Raw genomic sequence first — 16,622 nt, forward strand, 5'->3', positions numbered from 1 at the left:
ATCGGCATTACCTCGTTAAAAAAATAAAATATCATTTTTTTCAAAACATGTCCATTAAATTGGCATCAGCTTCAAAATAGCTAAGACATTTTGACATTATTTCAAGGATGAAGAGGGCATTTATAATAGGTTTTGTACATTGCTCAGACTATGTAAGGGTAGGCCCCCTGAGGTTAGCTTTTCTAATCGATAATATCTTTCCTTAATACTTTAAGCACTTTAATTATTTTATTTTATGTATTTGAGTTCCTCACTCAGACTCTCAAGAGAAATTTGAAGGACTAAATGTTCTTGGATGTTGGGCAAAAATTTTAACACTAATTTTTCATAATAACTTTTGTTATTAAGCAAGATTACAGAAAACATTATTAACCAAAATTGGTGAACTGATGTAGGAAGATTTTATATTTTAACAGTAAGAGGTCATAAAAATTGGAAAGTTCCGCCGTCAAAGTCACTGTTAAAAAACATAATCAACAATAACTTTAGAAAGTAGCACATAAGGTGATAAATGCTCAACACTGAAAAATTGATGAGTTATATACATTCGAAATGCTTGATATATTTAAAGGATACTTTTTTTAGGCGGAGGTTTGCACTCTACAAAGTGCACATTTAGTTTTATGTATGTATTTGTTAAATGTCGTAAGTGGAAATTTTGCCAATAACCTAATCGTCTAAAGCAATTTTGCAAACTCTACACATTGCCGAACATACCTTTTTCGAACAAAATAATGAATATTTTTGATGATGATTCATACTACTTAGTATATCATTATGAATTCAATTTATGTTACACCAACTTTAAATATAATATGTTTAACTTTTGGCCCGGAATTGCAGTGCTTAAATATGGATTAATTAATAACTGATTCATTTCTTTATAGGAATTATATAAAATCGATTAGAATAGGTGTAAAAAAAATAATGACAACTCTTCAAAAAATAAATTTTAAATATTAAAGATGAGAAGAACGAATCAATAAATGATTGTAATTCAATGGACAAAGACAAATAAATAAATCATGCTCTTTATTTGTCATGTGTTGGAGTTCCCATGTACCTATCAGGTCTTGATCGACACTTTTCTCATACAAGAATGGCTCTGATTCTATAATTACGCAAATGTGTTTGCCATTAGAGTAGTCTAGTAAAAATTAGATAGTATTGCAGAATCATCAAATATATTTATTATATTTTTTAGGCAAACTGATCTAAAACCGTAATATATTATTTGTATAAGCAGTATTACGAGAGAATTCATTTGTTGTAGTTCTTCTTACACAATATTGAAATATTTTTTAGTAAAAAAATAAAACAAATTTCATTTTATTTGCTAAAAATATGAAGTTATTTTTTAGGGTTCACTTTTATTATTATTATGAATGCACTTTGCATCAAAAAATTTATGCTAATTGCATTATAAAATCTAAAGCATATTTTTTTTTTTACTACAAAGTATTTTTTGCCCAAAAATAGTGAAAAGGAAGTATATAAACTTTCATTTCTTTAAGAAAAATGTTAAGTAAAAGGCAAGACGTTAGTTTGCAGCTGTAGTAAAGCTATTTGTTGGCTTTTAATTATTTTTACATTATATTAAAAAGAAATTCTCCTTTTGTGTTGCAGATTTACTGAGTTGTCCAAAAGTTTTGAGAAAGTTTTTAAACTTAATTACCCAGCGAAATTTATTTATTTTTCCCTCCTACGAAAAGCCTGGAGCTTCTATTTGCTTTAGTTAAATTACATGATTATAGTTTATTATCATGTTACAAGAATCCCAAATGTAAACGGCTACTACCTTATTTGCAGTAGGAATGTCCCAAGAGCAGTTACTACGGCTAAATATGGCTCAAAGACAACCATTGACAATGTCAAGAAGCACTTGGATAAGAGTGAGTATCTTGGAGGAACTCCAAGTGTAGTCCTGCAATAAAGTTGACTACTAAATCTGTAGTCAAAGCCTTCTAATGGCAGCTGTATCTCTCCATGACAGATATCGTAATGGACTTCAATGTATCAAGATCTATTGTTTGAAGGCGCATTAAAGAGTTTGGTGGTGGTAGTATCTCTCTATGAGCCCGAAAATTACAAATACTTACAGCAGAGATGGTGAAAAAGTTAACCCTCAATTCAGTTCAAGTGTTGTTATTTTTTTATGAATTATTTACCTATCTAATCACCATATAGGAATCCCCTGAATTATAGTAATTTGCATCAAGTAAAGTTCAATCCCTGCAGAATTCAATAATCAAATGTTGCAGCCTTAAAGAATTATCTTCAGTGGAATACCCTATCAGAGACCTACATTAAAAACATTTATAGCAAATTCCAGAACCAGCTACAAGCCGTTATGGCTGCCTACGGTGGTTGTACTCAAGATTAAATATCCTTAGTACAAATTTTAGGTTTTATTCGTTAATTTTAGTCTGAAACTTTTGCACAAACTCATCGACGACACAGACCTTTATAACATCTTTCATATTAATAAAGCTACTTCAAATTTTTCTGGAATTATTAATTTTAGAACAACTACAGATTTATGGGACTGATATAGATTTGATAATTGTAAATAGAGCAACCCATCACTATATAAATTGTGTCACTAAATATGTAAATAATAACTATGAGATTCATATAATATACCAAATGGCGCAGTTGAACAGGAAGAAACTTATTATTAAAAATAAACATTAAGAGAATTTGTGTTTTTATTTGTTTAGGATGAAGTAATAATAACAATGGTTAAAGAAGAAGAAAAAAAGTCACGGAAGGACCGTATCTATCAAAACTTAACAAATATTTTTTTTATTTCAATAATAATTAATAAATATATTTTTATTTAAAAAATTTATTACACTATTTATTTAATGCCATTTTCTTTTGCATAACATATGTATTCTACTAAAAAATATACTCAACAAATAAACATTAAGAAGCGCAAAATAGAAAAGTTTGTGTAGTATTTATAGAATATTCTTTAGATTTATAACTTATTTTGTGATATATATAATTTGAGAGAGGAGTTTTATTTTTAAATATTATTTTTATAATATAATTGTCGAATTTCTACCAATGTATAAAAATGGAATTTTTGAATAGCAAGTTTTTTTTCATACTAGAGTAGAGTCGACTTTTTACTTTGGTGGGAATCTGTCCATTTATATAGAACAATGAATATATTCAATAGGTGAAACTACGACGGGATCCATTTACTTTCAGATTCAGATGAAATGCTCTAGATGTGAAATATATTATTAATAATTTGTTAATTATGTACTACAACAATGAAAATTTAAAGCCATAAAGTAAAATATACAACAATTGGAAATTAAATGCAATTTTACTTTGACAATTTTTAAAGCCTAAGCATTTCTAATGGTCTCCAAGAATTAGGACCAAAGGAAGATATTTCTAACTTGATCATCCATCTCAAGAGGTGCTCTTAGTCTTATTCTACGAGGGACGACGGTATGAAAATTAATCGGAAAAAAACTACAGGGCTTCATAAGACAGTAGAGTGGACTCCTTCATTGGGAAATTAGATTCCAGGATAGAAAAAACGAAGAGATCAATTCATGATGTGTAGATAATTTTAATATTCAAAATATACCTCATTAGAAATTAATAATTTTTTTAATAGTAATTCTTTTATTATTATAAAATAATTTATTTATTTTGGATAAAGAAAATATTCATGGATTAATAAATAACTATAGAAACAAAAAATACTTTAAAAAAATAATTTTTTATTCGTCTTTTTTCCCTTCAGGACAAGAGGAAAACTGGTGTCTCTAAATATATCTCGAAACCTGGATATATAATCTTTGCATATTACAAAAAAAAATGAGTAGAAAATATCAAAAAAGTTGGATATATCATCATGGACCTTATAGTCCGGATAAGGTTAATTTAGATCTTTCAGGGTGAAAAATAATAATAAGGCATTTAAATTTTAATTAAAAATATTTTTAGACCACAAAATCCGTAAATGTTTAATTATAAAAATCATATTGATATTAAAAAGCATACCGGAACTAATGATTTCAATCATAGTTTATTCACGTAAAAATAAGTATATGTACAGGATGCATATATCCACTTAGTGAGTTTTTCAAACAATATATATATTGAAAGAGTGTTATTAAAAGGGAAGTACAGGTAAATAAAAATCGAATGTGAGTTTAAATTAGGCTTAAAAAACGAGCATGTGTAGCTAAAACATACTCTGGGAGCCCTCTAGACACTAAAGTACTCCTTAAATATTTACAACACATTAAGAAAAAAAGAAAAGTGAAGAACATTTACCAGGTGGTCTATTGATATCCGAAAACCTTACTAATTAATCTTGAGTGAATGAATAAAATTCATATTTTGATATATTAAAAGCATTAAAAATTAGTTTAACCGATCATGTCTTTACGATAAAGTGAATAGGTTAATATATATGCACAAAAGAACCTAATTAAATACCAACAAAAATCGATACTTAAAAAAAGTTTCTTTACTGTGTGTTTAAATCAAATCGGTAAAAAAAAAATTGTCAATAAGGCCACATCGGTAGATTTATTTATAAATTTGCAAGAATTGTAAATTTTAAAGTTGAAAGATTTTATTTTATGTATCATCTTACAGCATCAATGAGGTCCTGGATGTGGGACCAGAAGGATGATCAGACGTTCACAAGGTATTCCTTAGCTTGTTGGTTATTGTTTGCTCGATTGAGGCAATCAGAGAGTCATTGATGTCATAAGATGTTCAATTTATTTTAGATTCAACATAGCTCCATGCAAAATAATCAATTTGATTAATACCCGGACCGCTAGGGGCCATATTTACTTTCCCAATGAAGCCATTGCAGTGTTCACTCAGCTGATGATGACAGATGAGTAGTCTCCTGACGAGCCTATCGAATCTTTTTCAAAATCTGGATTGGGACACCTGTCAACTTCAAGACATCACAATTTAAAAACTTAATGTTGTTGTGGAAAAAAAATCATTGTCACAGCGCTATTCTATTCCTCTTCTAAAACCTCAAAATTCTTTAAATCTGGATCAACTATTGTAATGAAGCCGAAAAGATGTATTAACCTTTTTTGATACAACAACGTTTCTGGTGATAAAAGTAGAAACACCATCAGATGGTATATCATAACAAAATTGCCAGTGCAAGCAAATCCCAATTTGATTTAACACCCTACATGGTTAAGCCTTTTGATTGATTTCGTATTTACACAGATTATTTTCATACTAACATAAAAAATTTCCAAATACGCACAAAAATTTGAAAAAGTTGGTATAGCCTCCTTTCAACGACCAACCCAAACATTTATACAAAATTATCTAAGATGTTAAAAAATATATATATTGAGAATAAAGTATTATTAATGTTTATATTTGTCAGAGCTAATGATTAAATTGAGTAAATTTCCTCATGATAAACTCATCATAAATACATCAAAACTAAATGCATATATAATATTTTTAAAACATCCCTTTCTGAGAGAACAATTCAAACATTTGACGTTTTACATTTGAATAAATCTAGCTAAAAGTTATAGATGGGTTGTCTTTAAACAAAATAACAAGAACTTGTAATTAAAAATTAAGTTTGTTAAATCCAAACCATCTTTGATTTTGTATACACCATTCATGTTTTTAAAGTTTTCATAATACAAATAGAATTACAAATTATGTATTTCTTTATTTTCTATTAATGACATTTTAATTAATTTCTGCTAAATGCAAATTAAAAACTTTATGTTCTAGAAAAAATAAATAAGAAAGGCTAATTTAAAATGTTAAAACAAATACATTTTCAGTAAAACTTATTAATTTAATGGTTTAAAATATGATATATTTTATATATTTTTTTAGCTGAAATAAGGCTGAGTAAAATTAAATATCGTAATAGTGCAATGGTTTTTATTAAAGATTCAAGAAAATATAAATAAACAGCAAGAAATCCATATATTTCTTATATTCACATTGAAGTCTTTTATCTTTTTAAGAAATTAACAATTAATATATTTCCATGGGTATATTGGGGGAAAAAGCTTTAATTGAGTGAACCTTTCCTAATAGAAGATAGTGCTGATTTTTGTATCAAAATACTTACACGCAAACTTTGTTAATTATTAGCATTGGTCAATATTTGAGTGCTGGGTTAAACTATTCCTTAGGCTGTTTCATTATTTTGTTGTCTTATCGCAGACCTCAATTATCCATCTTTGGACGATACACAATGAATTTTCGGAATATTTATGGTACCTAACTGAAAAACTCGATTCATTAGCATTATTTTTCGATCAAGTTATAAATAACATCAAAACATACTTAACATTTAAATTACCGACATTAATACAAAGACACTGCAATAAGAGGCGTGGCTTAAGATATTCCTTTCCAAATCAAAGAAAAAATAATACAAAAAAAAAGAGTAGTTTGGTTTGAAAAAATCACTAATGATCTGTGTATTTATATTTTTAAAGTAGTAACTAATTTAATTATAATTATATATTAATATTAATATATAATGATGGTAATAATTTAAAAAGGAAAATAATTAAATAGACAAAACTATTATTTTTTTATCTTCTTTTCTGAACTGAAGTTTAAAATGTCTTTTTTATTTAAAAAGCGGTCAATCACGTATTGCATGGTACAATCAAAGAAAGTAAAGTGTATCAATCACTTGTTGTTTGATAAAATCAAAGAAAGTAAATTGACAAAAGAAATTATATAACAAGATAATCTTTATTTGATTATAGAAATATATATATTTTTCGACATAGATTTTATAAAACACATAAAAAAAAGTTTTGCTTCAAATACATTCAGAAATTGGAAATTTGCTAGAGGTAAACATAAACCAATTTGGCTTCAAATTTTCATTTGTGTTCTACTTACCTAGCTGCAGAACCGAAATTAGGTTTTGCTGATTTTGATGATGTTGTGACAACTGAGTCACACTAATGTACAGTTACTGGAATTTGTCTCACACATAGTGAGGTTCATAACCCCTGTCTTGGAACATATATATATGTATAATTTTTAGAAAGCATAATTGTCTTTCAGAAGACTTATAGCTATAGAAATTTTGACAAGTAGACATTTATATACGTTGTTAAATTTTGTGAGTATTTCTTTCCATTTTTTTATTTTACTTTTAATGTGTTTATAAATCTTATGAATTTTTCAACTTTTGCTAACAAAAACTTTCATAATATTTATACATCAAAGCATTAAAAACAAAACCTGAATTACTTGGCCTTCGTACAAAAGACCCTTGAACGTTATTGAATTATTTTTATTCCTGAACTATAAGCAGTTGAGAGTGTCCAGGACCACCATTTACGCCGTCAGCAAATCTAAGACATTGGAGACGAAGAAAGTTTCTCACAAATAGACCGAATTGGAATTGGAGGAGCTATTGAAAACAACCCTAAACAATCCTAAAAGTCCATGTGGTTATGCAAATGATCGCAGAGTTTTGACACCAGACTTCCCATAGAGCTATCAAACAAATAAGTTCCTATATATAATTTTTAGTGTCAAATTATAATATAAGGAGGTCTTAATATAAAATTAGTGTATGTTCTAGGTTTTCCAAATTTTAGGGTGACCTATTAATTCGGTTATTTGTTGATGTTTCTAAAGATTTAATCTTCAACGCGTGTTTTTTTACTTCTATAGCCATTTTGTAAATTAATTTTTTTTAATGACATTTTCTATTTGTGAGTTGCTCAGAAGTTTGAATTTCAAATTTATGTTGCTGAACTTTGGAAGTTTGAATTTTTAAGTTATGTTGTTGAATTTCAGAAGCTTTAATAAAGTTTTTTTTCGCAAGTGATACAAAAAAATATAACCTTTATTTTTTATTTTGAAGAAAAGGAAAATGTGGCCCAAAAAAATACTCAAACGATTAGAACTACTATACTTACCTGCAAATCGAATTAAATAAATATCAGAGCTCACTCTTAAGTTAATTGTAAGTGACTAAAGTTTTTTTAATAATGGTTTCTCAATTTTGAAGGATACTTGTCATAAAAAAATTACTTTGTATCAAAGCATTTGAATTTTATTCCAATTATAAAACAGGTGCACAAAGAAACTACTACTACATTGTTTTGTCTTTTATATAAAGGTATATATAATTTAAAGTTGTAAAAAGTAAATAGAAGAAGTATGTAATGAGAAAATAAGAAGTAACCTTTCTGCTTTCTTTGAAGCTATCCTTAAAGGAAAAGGTCATCTAAGTGCCTTTAATGGGAGTTATTAGGAGTGAGAAATGAAAAAAAAAAGTTTTATAGTTTTTCTTTAACGGCTCTTTCATTTTTTTAATACTTCTACAACATTTATTAGTGAAAGCATTATTGAGTTTTATCTATACCTTTATTTTTATCATTATAGGTAAATTTGTAGGAGCAGTTGGTGTTGAAGATATAAACATATATTTATGTATATTTTGTATTAATCTTTATTTCCTTTTTCAATTTTATTTGAAATAAAGAAAATTATATATCCATATTGTGGTTTATATATTGAAAATCAAAAAGTATTGATTTTTCATGCAAAGCGTACTTAAATGTATGCATATTAAGGTGAATCTGAGTAAATTTTCGTAAAAATCGTATTTCGTTTTTCTGATCAGTATACTTTTATCTAAAGTAATAATTTAACAATTTTTTTTTGAAGGATATTGAAAAATCGAATAAGATGATTTATAAAATTGAAGTTACTCTTTCCAAAATTTGATAGGCATTGAGATTAAGATAAAAGATAATATATTTTGATAAAATTATACAGATTTTTGCATTATTTCCATAGACGGTAGAACACTAAAAAAGTAAATAGTTATTTATCTAAAATCATTAATTTGTTAAGAATTAGCCTAATCCTAATATATATATATATATGTAATCCGAAATATTTAGACGTAGATATATATAAGTTCAAAATGAAATTAATTCCCTTTTAATTTTTTCGCCGCAATCTAACTAAAAGTTCAATTTGGATTTAAACTAAAGCAGAGAGTTAATTTTCTACGTTCAAACCCATATATATATAATATTATAATGTACCTTTGTATATGATGTATCATTAAATTCGTCTATCCGTAGAAACGTCTTAAGTTGATAACTCAACATGACGCAGTTAGTCATAAAAGTGCCTTATCCACGAATTAAGGCGAATATAACATGTCAAGTCACTGCTCTTAATTTTTTTTTAGGAGGAGGGTAGTCCTTAAAATTGGAAAAAGGAACTGAGGATATGTTAAAGAAAACTCCATGCATCATGTCCAAATTTGAGGATACCTTACAAGAAATAGAGACAAAATTCAACTCGGAGTTGGAATGGAAAGAAGAGGGAAACAAAGACTGAGGAGATTATTCTTCAAGAGGTATCTTAAATAGTCGAGAAATTAAAGCTATTGATCCTTAAACTATGCAAAAATTCATAGAACCAAAAGAAAGAACCCCCCTCCCATTCAAAAAGTCAAATCTTCAAAAATAAATAACAATTTGAAGCCAGAGAGACACACGAAAGACTTGACGCTAGCAGAATTCAGATCATGGTAGAAAATTTTCGAACTCTACAATTATACCAATAAGAAGGGACAAATGAGCAATTGGAGCAACTTGTATATTTAAAAAATTGTCTAGATTTAAAATTACAGAATAAATAATCATCTCCCAATAACTCCTGACACTTCAATAATAGGCTTTAGAGAATATTTAGATGAAATGTATAAAAATTTACTTCAGAGATTTCTCCTCCTAAAGCAACAGTATAGCTTCTTTTAAGGTCATCAAAAGCATGGAGAAAAGTTATCAAACTGGCATCTCCATCTTAAACTACACGGACAAGAAGCAGAGCTCAGTAGTATCGAGGCAGACTATTTAAACATCCCATGCTAGATTTCGGGTACAAATATTGACGTCTACTGTCAGAGTTTCTCATTCAATGTGAGCTAAAACATGAAAAGCTTATCCAGGACCTGCTAGTCGGGTTTATCTATGAATGAAAAACAAGCAGGTATTGGAGCTCCGTCTACTTACTAAGATCGTCAACGACAACAAAAAAAGCAGACCACAAACATTAAGTATCATCTTCCAGTGGAACTTAAATCTAAATGCTATAAATGTGGCGAGTCAAATAGATCACATTGGCCTTTTAAATGTCCTGCTAAAAATGAACACCTAGGAAATGCAAAAAGAAGGACCTTAAAGAGAAAATATACTTACATGATGCTTAATCTCAACTACAAAGCCAGGCCAATCCAATCAAAACTTAGACAATCCGAGTGAATACGTTATCCATTGATCACGTCTCTCCATATCTGGAAGCTGAAGTTTATCCAAGGTCAGACCAAACTTTTACTACGAAAGTTCTGCCTGATACATGAGATACTGAGTCCCTTATTTCACTCAACTTGGTATTGGAGTACAATGTCGAAATAGATTCAAATAAAACACTCTTGATCACAGCAGTGAACAATTCGAGCTTGAGATGTATGGGTGCAGTCTGGTTTTGTATCAAAATCGGAGAAATATCTGAAACAGATATCACGGCATACATTACTTTAGATCTACAAGATGAATTAATTGTTTCATGCACTCAAATCCCTCCAAATGAATTTATCATCTGTCAGACAGTATTGACTACAGGGGATACATCTTTCCAAAATATATTTTAAAAAAAGTACCTAGAATGTCTAAGGTCATTAAACAGTTAATATCAAGCTGTAGTTCACGCCAAGAGCAAGGCCCTTCATTACCTTTACAATCACTGATCAATCTTCAGCGTTAAGGCCCTTTGAACCCGTGTTTTCTGACCTATTGGAAATCAACGGGAAAACATATCTCGTCCTTTGTGGTCCCTCATAATTTAGTGACTAAAAACTTTAACTAAGTCATTCACTGATATCATATTAATGTGGATTGAAGATTTGGGGACTTTCAATGCATGTTCGAACGGACGGTGGACTACAATTCCAAACGTAATTAGGGGACTTTTGCAAAGATTTAGATATTAAACATTAGCTTGCATCCCATACTCACCCCAATCCAAATAGCATTCAGAAGCCGCCGTCAAATCCATGAAGATGATTCTCAAAAAATCTAATGACTGGGTTTCATTTCGATTATCACTCCTGGAATTGAGAAATACAGCAAGATATGACGGACTCAGTCCAGTCAAATGAGTATTTGGCTACTCACAATGAACTTGGGTCCCAGCACAGCCCATTATCTACACTCGAATGTCGCCACCCAACTATGAGAGGATGGATGAAAAGAAAAGAGAGAAAGACCCCTCATCCAAAAAATTACTACGATCGCACCTCAACAAATCGAAACCCTTTGGTTCCTGGAAATAGCATTATAATCCAAAATACAAAGATGTGGGACACATGTGGAGTAATTACAAACGCTTGGGAAGATCTACTTTGTGTATGCCGAAGGAAAGAAAATTATACATAATAAACGCCTCCTAAAAATGTATCAACCAGAATGTCCTAAAGAACTACTTACATTATATTAGTATTAGATAATTATCTGTCAGAGTTGTATATTAATGTTTCGTGAAGTGTCTTAATATTTGGTGTTAGTAATGTTAATATATTATGGTATTTGTCGTCTTGGGGAGGGGAGATGTGGAGTCATCACATAAAGATTAAAGCCGTATTTCTATAATATTAGAATATACCTTTGTATAGAATATATTTGTATTAGTATATATAGAATCGTCTATCAATAGAAACGTCGTAAGTTGATAACTCAACAACAAGAAGCAACCATCTACCTACCCATGCACCGCTGCCACAGACGATCAAAGTTTGCTGTTAAATAAGGGATGCACGCAGTATAACCACAATTAGAGTTTTCAAATAGTTTACAAATAATGATTCATCAGTTAGAAATCGTCACTTTTCGAAATGCAATTTTCGTTTCTTTTAACGTTTGATCTAGATCACATTATTGTAGTTTAAAAAAAATTGATGAATTTTGACTTCCTTTTAAAGAAAAATAATTGTATTAATGCCATATTACCTTAGTTTAATTATTTACAGGTGGTAGTACATTAGTTATTATGTGTCAATAAACAGAGATACATTGTTTATATAGGAAATATATCCCACAAGACGTTACTCAATACTTAAGTGTTATCTCTTCACGAATGAAATAATATTACTAGCAGCCTGAGAATAATAAAATATCACGTGAAAGGACTGGGTGTACTTTAATCTCTAGAACTCTACAGGGTTGAGCTGTATCCACAATGTCTTATCATTGATGTTGAGTTTTTAACTCATGTTTCATATCCTTCAAAAAGGACAGGGTAAATATTAAATTAACATTTTAATTTAAAAAATCAAAAATTACTATATGTATTTGAGTCAATATTACATTTTAATGAACTTTTTAAGACAATTAACATGAATTTCTAAAACAAACCAGATGTTGCACTAAATTCAGTCAAATTATATCAACTCACTAAATTTTCTAAATGTATGTCAAAGTCAAATAATAAAATTTACTATTTTCCTTAATGTAGCGACCTTTTTGTCTGAATGACTCACGAATTGATGTTATTATTCATAGGTATGGGTGGAACATTTTATTTTTTAAATTTGGATGTTCTTCACTACCTTTTTATTCCGTATCTAATACTAATACAAGCATCAATAATAACTTCTTTAGGATATATAATCCACTCCTTGGCAATGTCAGACCTTAGTATTTTCATATCAGGATATGGTGTGTCTTTATTCTATGTCTCAATGGCACCCTATAAGTGATAGTCTTAAGTCAGGGTATTTCTTTTCAGTGGAGTTTTTTGCACATTTTCAAGCTCTTTTCCTTCAAATTGGTTGTCAGTCGATAGTTCGTAATTATCCAATTTTGGCCATATTGGATATTTGAATGAATAAAATAAATTTGAATAAAAAATAAATTATTATTGAAAAATAAAATATTTCAATATGTGAATATATGATGAAAATCAAACATTTAATTGGAATTAAAGTGTGTCCATAATTACTAAAATAACTGATTAAATCAAAGCATTTCCTTAAAGTGATTTCCTTACAGAGTTTGTTAACATTTAATTCCGATGTTCAGGGATTTTTTTTTTAAATTTTCTCACATATCAGATAAATTAAATCTTGTATATACATACAAAGTTTATTTTAGACTTACCAACGTGTAGAATTCTCACACATAGACTTAATAAAAATATTTTGATCAATCAGTCTGTTTATTTAATAAGATTTTTCATTTTTCTGGGAAATAGTCATTAAGCTAAATTTGAGTAAAATGATTTCTAAGTTTTTACCTCTAAGAAAATTATTTAAATGGATAGTAAATAATAAATATTTCTGAATTTAAGAGGATTACTTAATATTAAAAATGTAAAACATAAATTTCAGAGTAGTTTTATCTTTACATTCGTAAGTGATCCAAAAAGTTTCCTACATTAAAAAATGAAATAATAACTAAATATTCATATTTAGTTTGGCCAACGAAGTTATACATGGATTTTTTTCTTTGTATTTTTGTAGATCACAAGGATTAAAGCAAAAGCTTCAGATCAATTATGATCTTACTTGGTATTAATATTATGTATGTTCAAAGTAAAAAAACCCATTAAATTTTGAAAAGCCCAAGAAGATCATTAACGTTATTAATAAAATAATTTTGAAACATATTGAGGCATAGAGCTCACATCGGTGTCTTTAATAAGCTGACACAGCAAAAAATCCAATTTCATTTTTAAGTTCAAAGTCACACAAAACGTCAAAAAGTCACAATCGACCATCATTTTTTGTACAAATTGTGATACTGAGCTGAAATCATCTCTTGAGCAAAGAAATAACGCTGAACCAGCATGATGACATCCTGACTACAACAAATGAATATTGACATCATCTCTAGAGCATATCGTTATTATTATTTGTAAGTCTGGAATGAAATTCATATTTTTGAAAACTAATGATGGATTTCTCTGCACTTTTTGGCACACAATATGCAAATAAAAACACATGTTACACAATTGAAACTTAAAGTATAAATTCAATAGATGTTAAATTTAATTAAAGTCAACATGTTCAACTTTGTACATTTTTGATTCTTGAGATGGAGAAGAAATAATGTTTTATACAGGGAAAATTATCATAGGCGGAGGTTTGCTATCTAACTTATGATTTTTTGTCTATATCTGACCTTGATAAAGAAAAATAAATAGAAAAACAATACAAAACAATACTAATAGTCTTTTTTATTTATTTTCTAATTCTTTACCCCCTCCCAACTTTTTATATCTTAAGTAATAATTACATTACACATTTTTATTTTAGCATAAATTTTAAAACATGCGTACTGAATGTGTAAAGACAATTTCTGTTTTTTAGCTACATTTACATTATCATCTTGATGGTTTGACTTACTACTATAAATTGATAAGGTATTGATCCTATAACGGAGCCATTTTTTATTGGAGGAAGTAAAATGATTTTTGAAAACATTTTTTGAATCGATGTAGGACATTTAAAGATCTAATTTGTGGAACTTGATTACTCTTTCTTCTGATGTGTTTTATCCCCAAACTAGTGATTCCCTTCTTAACTGTCTATTTTTAATTGACTCGAGTTCTTAAAAAAAGAGTTGATAGTCCAAACTGTGTAATATCTTTGTAATTCGGCACAAGTGAGTTAGTTTTAATAAGTGGTGCCTTACTTCATTTTAATTGCATAGCCAGAGTTTTCTTGTAGTGAAAATATTGCTGATGGAATAGTAATGATTCCTATATATATATATCCAACTTTTCATTTAGTGAATTAAATGAAGGACGCTTATGTTATAAATTAATTAACTGAGCGATTTTATTTTAAATATTTTTTTAAATGGAATTTTTCATCATGGGAGTAAAAACATTGAACTTACAAACAGGTTCTAACAGATAAATCTTGACGAAGTTTGACTATATAAAGTTAAATAAAAACGATTCTCTGATTAGTATATGAGAGTCCTAACAGCCATTTTGTTTCAATTTTGCTGCAAAAATAACCAAGGAAGTGATTATTGCAAAATTAGCTCGAGCGAGACACTTTATCATGGTTATCATCGACTCTACTGGGTACGCCAGGTTGACCTTTCACGATATCTTTAAGCACCTAAACGATTTGGTCTAATTCACGAGGAGCTCCCATGAGTCCCAATGCGACAAAAACAGAACCGTTGCATTTTTGGACTGTCTGATGTTGTCTATTGAGAGCAAGTATGTATGTTGTGGAGTCTCCTGGATAATTCAAAGTTGTAATAATTTAGTTTTGTTGATTTAATGATGATCAATGACACACCCAGAAGAATTTCAAATAGGTGGTCATTTCTTTGTTGGCTATAATCAACAAAAATGAAATGCCAAGAATTCATTGGAATGTTTTGACTTCAAAAAAGTATAGATTTCTGTATTTTTGTACATTTTTAATTTTACCCAATTGCTCGAAACAATCACAAAATAGTATTAGAAAAACTTTTTAATTTCTTGTCTTTTCTATTATAACAAGTTACTTAAATTTTGATACACCTTTAAATATTTACTACTACACAATACAATTTTTTCTACTGTAACTTAAATGTATATTTTATTCAAAATCTAAATAGCCTCCTTAATTCTCACAGACAATTTTTTAAATGCTATTTATTCCTTTGAATCAACATTTCATCCCTAATACTTTTAAGTATGCCCCAGAAACAAAAAATTACAATATAAACAATTCTTGAATTATCCTAATAATACCTAATTGAAAATTTATTAGTGTATTTAGCCACGCGTAATCAAGGTTTAGGGATTTAATTAACTATTTTGCATAATAGCCGTCCTTTGATTTTTCCTAATTACTTTTGAGGAAATACGAGAACTGAGGCGTAAAACGGTATCGACAAAAATGTAATATCGAATCTATTATTTTATATATTAAACGTTTCTCGATTTAATGTTATTTAAGTTATAAAAAATATGATAGTATACTAAAAAATATATATTAAATCTATTAATTATCTTCAAAATGTACTTTTAAAACAAAGAAAGCTAATTTAAAGTACAAAAAATTGATATATTCATTTTCAAATGTGTTTGTATAGGGAACAAAAGAGTCTAGTAACATAGTTTAGTATTAATATTAGTTGAATAATTACTTTTTGTGAATCACTTTTGCTACATTAAGTAATAGGAATTTAATGGTTGACATAATAGTTCTAAATGATTTTTAATTTTTGGTGCCAAGTCATCTTAAATTATGCTTTGGATTGTAACCTTGGCTATGTTGCGAATAGTAATCAATGAATTTGAATCATAACGGGGTTTCACAAAGCTAACCATGGCTTTTGTTCTTATTTTTCGTTTCCAACCTTTTCAAAACTTTCGGATAACTTTTTCTTGGTGTATAAACTCTTTTAAATTCCATATAAACCTGTCCCGCTGATCCTGATGTCATTGACAATCTTGATTGTTTCTCCTTGCGCATGATCATTTCCAGCAAAATAATTCTTTATGTGTCTACTTTGTCCTCTTCGAGCCAATATTATAAATAAAAACAATTGTAACTGATGATAAAAATATAA

The sequence above is a fragment of the Lepeophtheirus salmonis genome, chromosome 9 (genome assembly GCF_016086655.4).
Source record: "Lepeophtheirus salmonis chromosome 9, UVic_Lsal_1.4, whole genome shotgun sequence".
NCBI lineage: Eukaryota > Metazoa > Arthropoda > Copepoda > Siphonostomatoida > Caligidae > Lepeophtheirus > Lepeophtheirus salmonis.